Source organism: Prionailurus bengalensis, chromosome B2 (assembly GCF_016509475.1).
Source record: "Prionailurus bengalensis isolate Pbe53 chromosome B2, Fcat_Pben_1.1_paternal_pri, whole genome shotgun sequence".
Lineage (NCBI taxonomy): Eukaryota > Metazoa > Chordata > Mammalia > Carnivora > Felidae > Prionailurus > Prionailurus bengalensis.
Window position 1 is genome coordinate 76,811,463 of NC_057349.1, and position 14,977 is coordinate 76,826,439.

The 14,977-nt window shown below is 38.7% G+C and overlaps 1 pseudogene; it reads left to right on the forward strand.

Moving 5' to 3' along the window:
• Positions 1-807: 807 nt before the first annotated feature.
• Positions 808-922, forward strand: LOC122490662 (annotated as a pseudogene).
• Positions 923-14,977: the final 14,055 nt, after the last annotated feature.

The window sequence follows — 14,977 nt, forward strand, 5'->3', positions numbered from 1 at the left end:
CATGTAAAGATATTCAGGTTACATTCTTAAATTAAAAAAAAAAAAAAGTCAGGGTGCCTGGGTGGCTCAGTCAGTGAAGCATCTGACTTCCACTCTCCTAGTGATCTCCCCAGTTTGTGAGTTTGAGCGCCACATCAGGCTCCGCACTGATGGTGTGAGCCTGCTTGGGATTCTCTCTCTCCTCTCTCTGCCCCTTCCCCACTTGCATACTCTCTCTCTCTCTCTTTCAAAATAAATAAACTTAAAAAAAAGTCACCTATAGAATAATGTAGAGTGTGACATTTATTCATTCAATTGAGCACCTTCTGTGTACTAAGCTCCATTGTATGCACGAGGCTTATAATGATGTATGTCCAGATATAGTCATAGGTGATCCCTGACTCATGAAGCTTGCAGGTCTGTATGTATGTGTATAACGAGGTAAGCATGGCTATAAAGATTTTTGTTTCTATAGGAAATAATTACAATTAGAGATAAGGATGGGGTGGAGGGAGACCATCACTTTTTACTTCATACACTTTGGTTATACTTTTTACGATAAATATGTATTTTTATTTATTTTTAATTTTTTTAATGTTTACTTTTTGAGAGAAAGAGAGACAGACAGAGCATGAGCAGGCGAGGGGCAGGGAAAGAGAGGCAGACACAGAATCCAAAGCAGGCTCCAGGCTCTGAGCTGTCAGCACAGAGACTGACGCAGGGTTTGAACTCGTGAATTGTGAAATTATGACCTGAGCTGAAGTTGGACGCTTAACTGACTGAGCCACCCAGATGCCCCAAATACGTGCTTTTAAAGAGTTAATCATTGTGCTTGCTTCAGCAGCGCATATATTAAACTGGAAAGATACAGGGAAGATTAGCACGGCCCCAGCACAAGGATGACCTGCAAATGTGTGAAGCTCCCATATTTAAAAAAATTTTTTAATTAAAAAAATTAAAAATTAATTATTTATGTGCCTCATGAGTGTCTTTTTATCCATGAAGTAGTGAAAGGGTTAATTTCACTACAGTTAATGAAATGCAGGCATATAGGCATGCCTGTTTGAATTTTTTGTCATCCAAAATTCTCCCACTTAGTGCCACACTGTTTAGAAAAAAATCATATTTTCTTTTTTCTACATTTTCTAAACTTCCTTCAATTGCCATATATTACTGTGCTAATGGAGAGGGGATCCCAGAATTAATGTAGGAAAAATCCACAATACACCATCATTCTTTCCACAGAACCATAAAAACCTAGAACCAAAAGAGACTGGAAGTCATTCAATTCCATCTTCCTAGTAATCAAGAAATTTTTTGGAAAAAAAAGTGGAGCTTTTTTTCCTTAAAATAGATTTTTTCCTTAAAAAGTGGATTTTTCCTTAAAAAAGAATTTTTGCCTTAAAAAAAAGAAAGTATTTTGCAACATCCATGACATCTTATCTTTATGGTAATTAAAGAGTTGATGTGATAAAATTAATTCCTGCTTTGCAAAGACACTGCTAAAAGAATGAAAACAAAATCTACAGACTGGGAGAATATCTTTGCAAAGCACGTTATTTGTTAAAGGACTAATATCCAAAGTATGCAAAGAACTCTGGAGTGCCTGGCTGGCTCAGTCAGTGGAGCATGTGACTCTTGATCTCAGGGCTGTGAGTTAGAGCCCCAGACTAGGTGTAGAGATTACTTTAAAAAAATTGGGGCGCCTGGGTGGCGCAGTCGGTTAAGTGTCCGACTTCAGCCAGGTCACGATCTCGCGGTCCGTGAGTTCGAGCCCCGCGTCAGGCTCTGGGCTGATGGCTCGGAGCCTGGAGCCTGTTTCCGATGCTGTGTCTCCCTCTCTCTCTGCCCCTCCCCCGTTCATGCGCTGTCTCTCTCTGTCCCAAAAATAAATAAACGTTGAAAAAAAAAAAAATTTAAAAAAAAAAAATTAAAAATCTTAAAAACATATGTGAAAAGAATATTTAAAACTCAACAATAAGAAAGCAAAGAACTCTATTAAAAGATGAACAAAAGTTCTGAATAAATACCTCACCAAAGAAGCTATACAGATGGCAATTAAACATATGAAAAGATGCTCAACACCACATATCATTAGGGAGTTGCAAATTAAAATAGAGAAATACTACCACACACCTATTAGAGCCAAAATCCAAAATACCGACACTAAATGCTGGCAAGGATGTAGAGCAACAGGAACTTTCAATCATTGCTAGTGAGAATGCAAAATGGTATAGCCACTTTGGAAGACAGTTTGGCAGTTTCTTACAAAATTAAACATACTCTTGCTATATGATTCAGCAGTTGCATTCCTTGGTTTTTACTCAAATGAATTGAAAACTTAAGTCCACACCAAAACCAAAAATGTACTGGGTGTTTACAGCAACTTTATTTATAATTGGCAATCTTGAAAGGAACTGAGATGCCCTTCAATAGGTGAATGGATAAACATACTTTGGTATTCATATAATGGAATATTATTCTGTGCTATAAAGAAATAAGCTATGAAGCCATGAAAAGACACAGAGGAATCTTAAATACATTTTGTTAAGTGAAAGAAATCAATCTGAAAGGGCTGCAAACTGTATGATTTCAACTGTATGACATTCCAGAAAATGCAAAGCTATAGAAAAGGTCAATAGTTGTCAGGAGTTGAGAGGGAGGGAAGGATAGATAAATGGGTAGAACACAGGGAATTTTTAGGGCAGTGAAATGACACTATTATGATACTATCATGGTGGATACATGTCATTATACATTTGTCAAAACTCATAGAATGAACTACCTAAAGAATGAACACTAATGTAAACTGTGGGCTTTAGTTAATAATAATGTATCAATATTCACTTGTCAGTTGTAACAAACATACCAACACACAATGTTAATAATAGGGGACACTGGGGTAGAGGAGGCCTGGGGAAAGGAGTATATGGAAACTATATTTTCTGCTCAGTTTTCTTAAACCTAAAAATGCTCTTTAAAAAAATCTATTAATTTAAAAAATGATAATGTATTTAAAATTTTTTTTTCCGTGTTTATTTATTTTTGAGAGAGATACAGAGTGTTAGCAGGGGAAGGGCAGAGAGAGAGGAAGACATAGAATCTGAAGCAGGCTCCAGGATCTGAGCTGTCAGCACAGAGCCCGACAAGGGGCTCAGACTTACAAGCTGTGAGATGATGATCTGAGTCGAACTTGGCCACTTACCTGACTGAGCCACCTAGGCGCCCCCAAATGCTAATGTTTTAAATATATTTGAAATGGTAGACATTCCTTCCATTGCTTTTTAAAAATCTTAAAAAAAAATCTTTTTAGGAAGAGAGAGAGTGAGAATAGGGGAGAAGGGGTGAAAGAGAGAGAGAGAGAGAGAGAGAGAGAGAGAGAGAGAGAATCCTAAAAAGGCTCCATGCTTAGCGCCCAACACAGGGCTCAATCTCACGACCTGGGATCATGACCTGAGCTGAAACAAAGAGTTGGACACTCAACTAACTGAGTCACCAAGGTGCCCCTCTTTCTATTGCTTTTAGTTTCCTTTTCTTTTTTTCTTGTTTTTAAATTTGAAGTCCAATCTCAGGGGCACTTGGCTGGCTCAGTTGGAAGAACATGCAACAACTTGATCTCAGGGGTGTGAGTTCGAGCCCCACATTGGGTATAGATATTACATAAACAAACAAACAAACAAACTTTAAAGAAAAAAAGAGCCCAGTGTCATTTTGGCTGTTTGCATTTAACTTGTACAATGAAAGGTGACTGATTAAACTATAAGAAGTCACAAAATTTATACAGGTAACTACAAAAAGAACAAGGATTATGTAAACATAAACCATAATGGTTTTATCAAAATATTCCCATTCTATTCTGAATGGACTCCCAGAATACAAGCAATCTTTGGTGGCTCAGATTTTCATGATGAATCATGGCACAAAAGAGGAAAATATAGTAGTAATCTTATACTGAACATGTCCATCATGGTATGTCTGAAAGCTCTTTTCAAGGGTAACTTTGCCCAAAGTCCCTGCTAAGGGAGCAATCTAGGCTGTCAGAGTTTTACTCTGTATTATCACTCATCCTTGCCTTGCCACAGTTTATTAAACCAACATCAGGCACCAGACCATTTCTAGAGAAAAACCAAAGATAGAGTCAGTATCTTGAGGAGGAAGTTAGAGCTGAACTATAGGAGATCATGTCAAACTAAAATTATAAGGAAACAGAAACCATAAATAAGCAGAAGGTAGGAGGAATCCACTTACTACATTCATCATTCCACGAACACATTTTGAGCACCAATTATGTGCCAGGCACTAAATTAAGCACTAGGAGAATAAAGCAGAAATATACCTCTTGCCTTCATGGAAATCACAGCTAAGTGAGAAAAATACAGAATAAATAAGGAAACAAAATATTTATAAAATATGATAAATGCAAAGAAGAAATTAACATAATATAGTGTTACAGAATGACAGGAAGGAGGACCTACTTAGGCTGGTCAAGGAAGGCCTTTCAGAGGAAGTGACGTATAAACCAAGATCTGAAAGAGTAAACCAAGGGAAGTGAGGAATAAAAGGGAGCTGGAAGAATATTTCAATGAATAGCATGTGCAAAAACTCTGAGAGAAGAAAGAGCTTGGTCTTTCCTGAAAGGAAGCCAGTGTGGCCAAGCATATTTGGTAAAGAAGATAATGGCTCAAGATGAATTTTGAGAAGTTGATAGGAGCAGAGCTAAATTATGCAGGACTATGTAAGTGCAATGGGACACCATTAAATTTTTTCACATGTTTAGGAACAAAATAGATATTGGGGGATGATGATAGAGGTGGAACCAGCTAAGGATGAAGTTACTTGGACGAAGGTATTGCAGAAGAAGTAGAAAGAGGTGGGACATATTCAACAGTGTATTTTGAACCTAGTTTGCCAAGGACCAAGTGGTGGACTGAAAGTAGGGAGTTAAGGGGAAAATTGATGGATGTTGATGCCATTTCCTGAGTTGAGGAATTCTGAGAGAATAAGATTTCAGGAGAGTATCAGTTAAGAATCAACCAGGGAAGCAGAAGCACTATGAGTATTATGGAGTAAGGAGTTTATTATAGGAATAAGAATTAATATGATGGGAGAAGAATAGGAAGCAATGGTTCGAAAGTTGGAGGATGAGGGCTGAGTCACTAACCAGCCCTCCTGAAGCCTGGGTGAATAAGGGGACATTGAAGGGGAATATAGGAAGCTGGGCACATCCAGTTGCTGGAGTGGGGTCATGAAGGAGAACTAGTGGAGAGCTATAGGGAAGGATGTTCTGTGGCCTGTGGCAGGACTGGAGTCACTGTTGGTTAGTAGGATTAACAGTTGGGAAAAAGAGTTGGATGCAGACCAGGGGAGGCAGAGACTAAACTGAAACCAAACAGAACCTTTGCATCTGTTTTTCACTACATTTAACAAAATTCACACATTGCATTTTATTGCTTTTTTATTTCTTTCAACTAAAATTTGTTTAAGTAATCTACCCCAAGATCAAGAGTCACATATTCTACTGACTGAGCCAGCCAAGTGCCCCTCTTTTGTTTCTTTTCACCTAGAACAAAACTGTCCAATACCATAGCTACTAGCCGCATGTGACTATTCAACTTAATTAACATTGAATAAAATCCAAAGTTCAGTTCCTGAGTCACACTAGCCTCCTATCAAGTGCTCAATAGCTACCTGTGGCTGGTGACTATGATATTGGGTAGCACTGATACAGAGCATTTCCATCACTGCAGAAAGTTCTATCAGACAGCACTAATCTATGAGCAATCACTCACATTTTCAATTATCTTGTTATAAGAGTATTTATTTTCTTTTAATGTTTATTTATTTTTGAGAGAGAGAGAGAAAGCAAGTGGGGGAAGGGCAGAGAGAGAATGGGACAGAGGATCTGAAGCAAGGTCTGCACTGACAGCAAAGAGCCTGATGTGGAGCTTGATCTCATGAACTGTAAGATCATGACCTGAGCTGAAATCAAGAGTTGGATACTTAACCAACTGAGCCACCCAGGTGCCCTTGCCTTTGTTTGTTTGTTTGCTTTTTAAATGTTTATTTATTTTTGAGAGAGACAGAGACAGAGAGAGTGTGGGAGGGGCAGAGTGAGAGGGAGACAGAAGATCTAAAGTGGGCTCTGTGCTGACACACAGTCTGTGCCACCCAGGTGCCCCTGTTTTGGTTTTTAAGATGGCAGAAGCATATTTATATACCTGTGGATAGAATTCAGTAGAAAGAAAAAGATAGAGAATACAGGAGAAAGAAGAGTTAACAAAGGAGTAAGGTTTTTGAGAAAACAAGAGTGAAAACAGTAGATATAAATAGTAGAAAGGGAGGGATTAGGCCAATGGGAAGCAGGAGGAAAAGAGACCAGAAATTCAGAGATGGACAAAAGATACTCTGAGAAAGAAAGACCATACACAGCAAGAGAGAAGACACAGAGTTGTCAGTCCCTTGAGCCTCCTGGGTCCTGTTGTCTCCCCAGGTCCAATTCTTGTGAGTGCTGACTGGACTATCAGTCTATCACTGAGTCTCAGATTCTTCAGTTCCACCCCATGCCCCCAATGCTCATTCCCCTCCCATGTATCCTTCATGTAACAATCTATTTGGCTAAACTGAGTTCCTCGATCAAGCACAAAAGGGCCCTATTTGAATACTATCTAAGATTTAACACTTTATATGAATCCGTTGCATTACTTTGTCTATTTCTTCATCATAGCTGGTAAAATATGACATAATTTACTAGTTGTTTTTCTCCTTGTCTATGCATAGTGATTAGTGAAGTGGTAGAAAGTCCAGCAAGAAAAGTGTGAGGAAATATGGAGTGCCTGGGTGGGTCAGTCCGTTGAGCATCTGACTGAATTTCAGCTCAGATCATGATCTCATGGTTTGTGAGTTGGAGCCCTGAGTCCAGCTCTGCGCTAATAGTGTGGGGCCTGCGTGGGATTCTCTCTCTCCCTCTCTCTCAAAATAAATAAATAAACATTAAAAAAAAAAGAAGCATGAGGAAATAAAAGTCCTAGGTAACTGGGTCACAGAATCTTCCAATAAGAGAAAGATCATCATATAGTTTATCAGACTACTAACTTGTATATCTTCAGTTTTGTTTGCATTTTAAATATATTTATTATTTTTTTCTTATAAAAAATAATATATGCTCTTAATGAGAATTCAAGCGTTAAATAAATACATAAAATAGAACCACTAAAAATGTCCTAGAACCTCATTTTCAGGGACAATTACTGTATAAAAATACAATTTTCTGATTTTTATCTCTCCAGATACTAATATTATATTCATATATTTGACAATAATTGTCTCATACCATATATGTGTGTGTGTATATATATATATATGTATATATATATATATATAAAACTGATATAAAGTGCTTTTTTCACTTAATATGTGTATTTTACCTACTTTTCACATCATCACTAATTATTGCAATATTATACTCTTACAATAATAAATATACTATTATACTTCAGCTGACTGATAGGATTTCCATATATAAAGCATATGGTTTTTTCCTACAGGAACATCTAAAACACTTGTCCTATAAACAAATATTAAAAACATATCCAAATGACCCTTGTACACATTACTGATGTACCAAATCTGATTAAAAATCATAGTAATATACATGACCGCATGGTCATTAGTTTCACACAAGTTCAGAGCTGCCTTGAATTTTTTTGAAGTCAGCATTTGACAATTTAGTCTTCCACAGGCTAAAGGTCAAATGTAATAGTGTAACAGCAGAGTTTAGCCTCATTCCAAAGCCAAAGCCAAATTTCAGTGTAATATTCATAGCAAAATGTGTAGGCTGCAGCCAAAGCTTCACTTATAGGCAAATTTATGATGTTACGTATTTCCACTGTGGGAAAATACAGAATGATAATAAATGAACTAAGCATAACATTCCAATCAGAAATAGAGAACTATGGGGGCACCTAGGTGGCTCAGTTGCTTAAGCATCTCGCTCTTGATTTTGGCTTAGGTCACAATCTTACAGTTCATGAGATTGAGCCCCATGTCCAGCTCCATTCTGGCAGCACAGAGCCTGCTTCGTTGGGATTCTTTCTCTCTCTCTCTCTCTGCCCCTCCCCTGCTTGCTCTCTCTTGCTGGTGTGCTCTCTCTCAAAATAAATAAAATAAAATAAGAAATAAAGAACTATAAAATAACATAAGGTAAAATTTAAAAAGGAAAAATGAGGGTGATGGGCACTGATGAGGGCACCTATTGGGATGAGCACTGGGTGTTGTATGGAAACCAATTTGACAATAAATTTCATATTAAAAAAAATAAATACATAAATAAAAATTAAAAAAATAAAAAGCAAAAATGAGGAAAAACAGAAGAAATTCATTGAAAAATAGGGGAAGAATGTAATTCATTTATATACCCCAAAACTATTTTTCCTTCTAAAGAACCAGTAATACAGACTAAAGTCAGGCAGCTTAATTGAGGAAAGAGGGTAAAAACACAATTCAGAAAATTAAGAATGATAATACAATTACATTTACAAGATTTTGTTTTTAATCATGAATACTTTATGTACTACTCCATAATGCTGCGCTGTAAGTCTGGAAATTTGATAAAATTGAACATTTCCTAGGAAAATGTGTTATCATATAAGTGAAGTAGAAGACAGAAAAGAATTAAAAACTAAGGGAAGGGTGCCTGGGTGGCTCAGTCAGTTGATTTCTGCTCAGGTCATGATTGCACAGTGGACAGATCGAGTCCTGCATCAGGCTCCATGGTGGGCATGGAGCCTGCATGGGATTCTCTCTTTCTCCCCTCCCTGCCTTTCAAGTGTGCATTTGCTCTCTTTCTCAAAACAAATAAACATTAAAAAAATACAACAGGAGAAATTAAAAAGATAAAGAATTAACTCCTCAAAGGGTTTTGGGCCTAGATAGTTTGAAGAGTGGATTCTTTCATGAAAAATACAATTATACGTTATAGAAATGGTTACATAGAATGGAAAAAGAAAGTCTCTTAGTTCATTTTATAAAATCAGCATAAACTTTGATTTAAAACCTGACAAAGCACATACACACAAATTCAGAACAATTTCCACCATTAAAGAAATGTAAAAATCCTAAATAAAACAAGTACTTGCAAGTTAAATTCTCCAATTGGTTAGAAACATGGTCAAGTTTATCCTCAAACACCTGATCTAATACATCACATCAAGAGGTCAAATAGATCATTGCGACAGATGCCTAAAATGCATATGAAGGGGCACCTGGGTGGCTCAGTTGGTTGAGCATCCAACTTTGGCTCTGGTCGTGATCTCACGGTTTGTAAGTTTGAGCCCTGCATTGGGCTCCATTGCTTCGGATCCTGTCCCCCTTTTTCTGCCCCTCCCTCTCAAAATAAATTAACATTTTAAAAAGGCATATAATAAAAATAAAACCTACTTTCGAGTTTTGTTTTGTTTTGTTTGAGCGAGAAAGAGAGAGAGCATGAGCAGGGGAGGAGAAGAGAGAGAGGGGGACAGAATCCCAAGCAGGCTCCACAAAGTCAGTGTGCAGAGCCCCATGTGGGGCTGGAATTGTCCAAACTGTGAGATCATGACCTGAGCTGAAATCAAGAGTTGGATGCTTAACTTACTGAGCCACCCAGGTGCCCCTGAGTCTTTTTAAAAAGTAATCTCTATACCCAGGGTGGGGTTCAGAGTCACAACCCCAAGATCAGTAGTTGCACACTCTACCAACTGAGCCAGCCAGGAGCCCCCTATATTTGAGTTTTATTTTTAAATTCTTTTTTTAAAATTTGCTTTAATGTTTATTTTTGAGAGAGAGAGAGAAAGAGAGAGAGAGAGAGACAGAGCATGAATGGGGAGGGGGGCAGAGAGAGAGGGAGACACAGAAACTGAAGCAGGCTCCAGGCTCTGAGCTGTAAGCACAGAGCCTGATGCAGAGTTCGAACTCACAAGTTGTGAGATCATGACCTGAGCCGAAGTCAGACACTTAACCAACTGAGCCACCCAGATGCTCCTTAAATTCTTTTTAAAGTTTGTTTATTTGAGAGAGAGAGAGAGAGAGAGAGAGAGAGAGAGAGAGAGAGAGGGAGGGAGGGAGAGAGATGGACCATGCACAGGGGAGGGACAGACAAGGGAGACAGAGAATCCAACGGGACTCCACTCTGACAGCATAGAGCCTGATGTGGGGCTCGAACTTATGAACTAGGAGATCATGATCTGAGCCAGTCAGATGCTTAACAAAGTGGGCGCCTTTTGAGTTTTAATAATAATAAACCAGAAAGTGAATAAAAATTCCTTAAGATAATAAAAAATACTTTCATGAGATATAAGAAATATCACAGTTAACACTGAAATACTAGTGTTTCTGTTAAAGTACAGAATACAAAGGGGATCCTGCCCTTACCAGTATTTAACAAGTTTAGAAGGGTTGCCTTGGTGGCTCAGTCGGTTGAGCGTGACTCTTGATCTCAGCTCAGGTCATGATCTCAAGGTTGGTGGGTTTGAGCCCCATATCGGATTTTGTGCTGACAGCCTGCTTGCAGTTCTCTCTCTCCTCTCTCTCTGTCCCTCTCCCTGCTTGTGTGCGCACTTTCAATTTCTCTCTCAAAATAAATAAAGAAAAATTAAAGAAAAAAACAAGTTCTGGAAATTCTAGCAATAAAGTGAGATGTGAAACAAACAAGAAGCATAACTGTAGAAAAGAGAAAATACATACATTATTATTTACATATAAGGTTGTGTACATCTATAACTAAAAGATCAATACAGCAGCCAGATAAGAAAGCCATCACCAATTCTATTAGATTTCCTATATGCCAGCAATAGCTGGTAATAAAAATATGGTGGGAAAGACTTCAGATTCACAATAATAAAACTTTACACATGTGTGTGTATTCACACACACACACAAACATATATAAAATGCATATAAAAAATAAAACATATAAAAACATATAAACATCCCTTTAAAAACATATAAAAATCCCTTTAAAGGGATTGTGAAGATCATATATCAGGAAAATTATAAAACTTATATTCAGTGCTCTAAAAATAGGACTTGTATGAATGGAGAGATATAGAGATATATATTCTAAATGAGGTCGACTGTTGTAAAAATTATCAATAGTTCCTAAATAGATTTGGGACAATAAGCCTCTGGAAATGAAGTTAATATATGTCGAGGATTTTAAAAGGAATATGTTAGTTAATCCAGTAATAATTTTGCTTCTAGGGCTTTATCTGAAGAAAATAATCAGACCTTGAAAAAGATTTAAGTACAATGAGATGCATATATAATAGTGTAATATATTTTACTTAGAAAATAGAAAATACATGGGGCACCTGGCTGGCTTAGTCAGTAGAGCATCTGAATTTTTTTCAAAAAAATTTTTTTTAAATGTTTATTTATTTTTGAGAGAGAGACAGATTATGAACGGGAAAGGGGCAGAGAGAGAGAGAGAGACAGGAATTGGAAACAGGCTCCAGGCTCTGAGCTGTCAGTACAGAGCCCAACGCGGGGCTCGAACTCACAAACCTCGAGATCATGACCTGAGCCGAAGCCAGACGCTTAACCACCTGAGCCACCCAGGCGCCCCTCAAAATTTTTTATTAAATTTTTTTTTAATGTTTATTTTATTTTATTTTATTTTATTTTATTTTATTTATTTATTTTTTACATTTATTCATTTTTGAGACAGAGAGAGACAGAGCATGAACGGGGGAGGGTCAGAGAGAGAGGGAGACACAGAATCTGAAACAGGCTCCAGGCTCTGAGCTGTCAGCACAGAGCCCCACACGGGGCTCGAACTCACAGACCGCGAGATCATGACCTGAGCCGAAGTCGGATGTCCAACCGACTGGGCCACCGAGGCGCCCCTGTTTATTTTATTTTTGAGAGAGAGAGACAGAGCGTGAGCAGGAGAGGGGCAGACACAGAATCTGAAGCAGGCTCCGGTCTGTCAGCACTGGGCCCAACGTGGGGCTCGAACCCATGAACTGTGAGATCGTGACCCAAGCCGAAGTTGGATGCTTAACTGACTGAGCCATGCAGGCACCACTCAAATTTTTTTTATGTTTACTTGTTTACTTTGAGAGAGAGAGAGAGAGAGAGAGAGAGAGAGAGAGAGAGAGCGCACAAGCTGGGGGAGGGCAGAGAGAAGGAGAGATAGAATCCCAAGCAGGCTCCATGCCATTTGTGCAGAGTTCAATGCAGGGCTCAAACTCACAAACCATGAGATCATGACATGAGCTGAGATCAAGAGTCGGATGCTTAACCAACTCAGCCACCCAGGTGCCCTAGAGCATTTGACTCTTGATCTAGAGGTTGTGAGTTTGAGTCTCATGTTGGGTGTAGATATTACTTAAAGGAAAAGAAAAAAAAAAGAAAAGGAAAAGAAAAGAAAAGAAAGGGAAAAGAAAAGAAAGGGAAAGGAAAGGAAAGGAAAGGAAAGGAAAGGAAAGGAAAGGAAATAGGAAATGTGTTTTTAATTCAATGCAACATTATTTATTGAGCACTTCCTATATGCCAGATTCTGTGCTCAACAATAGAGGATCAGATAAATAAAATAGTCATTGTCGCTTCCCTCACAAGACCAAAGTCAGCTGAGCAGTTATACAATATGGTGATGAATTCAATGCTAGGAGAAAGGATTATACTGGAGCCCTTAGAAGAGTGACTCACCTGAACTTAGGGGTCAGAGAAGGATTCCCAAAAAGGTGATGTCTATACTAGATCTTCAAGACTGAGTAGGTGTTATCTAAGTGAAGAGATAAAGAAAGAAGATTACAGGCTGAAAGAAGGCATATGCAAGCACTCAAGGGTAAGAGAAACATGGTGCCTTCTAGAAAATGAGAAAAGTTCATTGCAGTTAGAATGCAAAGTGCTGGGGCACCTGGGGGGCTCAGTCGGTTAAGTGTCTCACTCTTGATTTCAGTTCAAGTCATGATCTCACTGTTCATGAGATCAAGCCCCACATGGGGCTCTGTGCTAACAGCACAGAGCCTGCTTGGGATTTTCTCTCTCTGTCTCTCTCTCTGCCCATCCCCTGTTCCAGCTATAAATAAACTAAAAAAAAAAAAAAAAAAAAAAAAAGCAAAGTGCTTAGATAGGCAGAAGGCAGGTCTGGGAAAGGAAAATTAATATTGTAAGATGTGATAGTGAAGAGATAATCCACAACCTGATTATGAAGTCCTTTACCATCTAGAACTGAGGCTTTCATACTTTTTTGACTATGACTTAAACAAAAAGATAGAGGGGTGCCTGGGTGGCTCATGTGGTTAAGCGTCCGACTTCAGCTCATGATCTCACCATTCGTGGGTTCAAGCCCAGCGTCATGTTCTATGCTGACAGCTCAGAGCCTGGAACCTGCTTCAGATTCTGTCTCCCTCTCTCTATGCCCCTCCCCCACTGAAACTCTGTCTCTCTGTCTCTCTGTCTCTCTCAAAAATGAATAAACACTTGGGGCGCCTGGGTGGCGCAGTCGGTTAAGCGTCCGACTTCAGCCAGGTCACGATCTCGCGGTCCGGGAGTTCGAGCCCCGCGTCAGGCTCTGGGCTGATGGCTCAGAGCCTGGAGCCTGTTTCCGATTCTGTGTCTCCCTCTCTCTCTGCCCCTCCCCCGTTCATGCTCTGTCTCTCTCTGTCCCAAAAATAAATAAACGTTGAAAAAAAAAAAAAATGAATAAACACTAACAAATTAAAAAAAAATAAAATTGTCAGTACTGGAATATTATAAAGAGAAAAAATTTTTTAAAAAGAAAAAGATATAATTCACAATGCCACCAGTTTACAAATTTCATAGATATGTATACATGAATCATATTTCATGATAATATTTTTACTATGTGCAAACACTCCTATATTTTCTATTTCATGCTCAATTTTACTTTTAAAAAATGCTGTTTGCATCCCATGAACTTACACTAAGCCTTTGTGTGAATTAGAAATAAGCATTCACTCTGGGCAGTTGCAACTTGGAGACTCCAGGCCTGGCCTTGGAGAGTGAAAAGGGCAGTGGAAGGTGTCATTATCTAAAGAAGATGCCACTTCCTCATGGTGGATGAAACTCCACAGACTTGCCCCTAACATTTGCAGAGCTTAGGGCAAGAGTACAATTAGAGGCCCACATCTTGAAGTTGTTGATCACTCTAATTTACTATTGTGTTGTTCTATTCTAAATGTGTTCTATTCTTCTAACCTGACACTTATAACTTCATAATGACCTAAAAGACCAAGTTCAAATTCAAAATTCTTAGAATCAGAGTTCAATGTTGGCATATGACTTCAATCCTGGTCCTCTTCTCTTCCTACTTCCAAGTCCATCCTATACCAAAAAGGGCCTCATTCGTATACATGTGGACTTCTTGATCCACTTGTCTTAGTTCTATTCACTATTCCCCTATCCCCCAGCAAACAGTTAGAAATAATTTCAGAATTGTTTGGACAGGGAATTCTATAGTTCTGGGTATCTGAGCCAAAATGGGATTTTTATATGAAAGTGGCATTGCCTGAGGAGCCCAAGAGTAGGGTTCTCTAAAGCCTTGCTACTCAAAATGTGGTCCATGCACCAGCAGCATGAGTATCACATGAAAGCTTGCAAAAATCCAGAATATTGGTTGGCACCTGGCTGACTCAGTCAGTAGAGTATGTAACTCTTATCTAGGGGTTGTGAGTTTGAGCCCCACATTGAGTGTACAGATTACTTAAGTAAAATCTTTGGGGTGCCTGGTGGCTCAGTCTGTTAAGCATCCAACTTAAGCTCAGGTCATGATCTCACGGTTTGTGAGTTAGAGCCCTTTATCAGGATCTCTGCTGTCAGAGCAGAGCCTGCTTCAGATCCTCAGTCTCTCCCTCTCTCTCTGTCCCTCCCTCACCTGCCCCCCCCCCAAGTAAAAATATAAAACTTAAAATAAAAATAAAATAAATTAAAAAAAAATGCAGAATCTTGGGCCTTATGCTAGACCAACAAAATCAGAATCTGCAGTTTAACAAGACCTCCC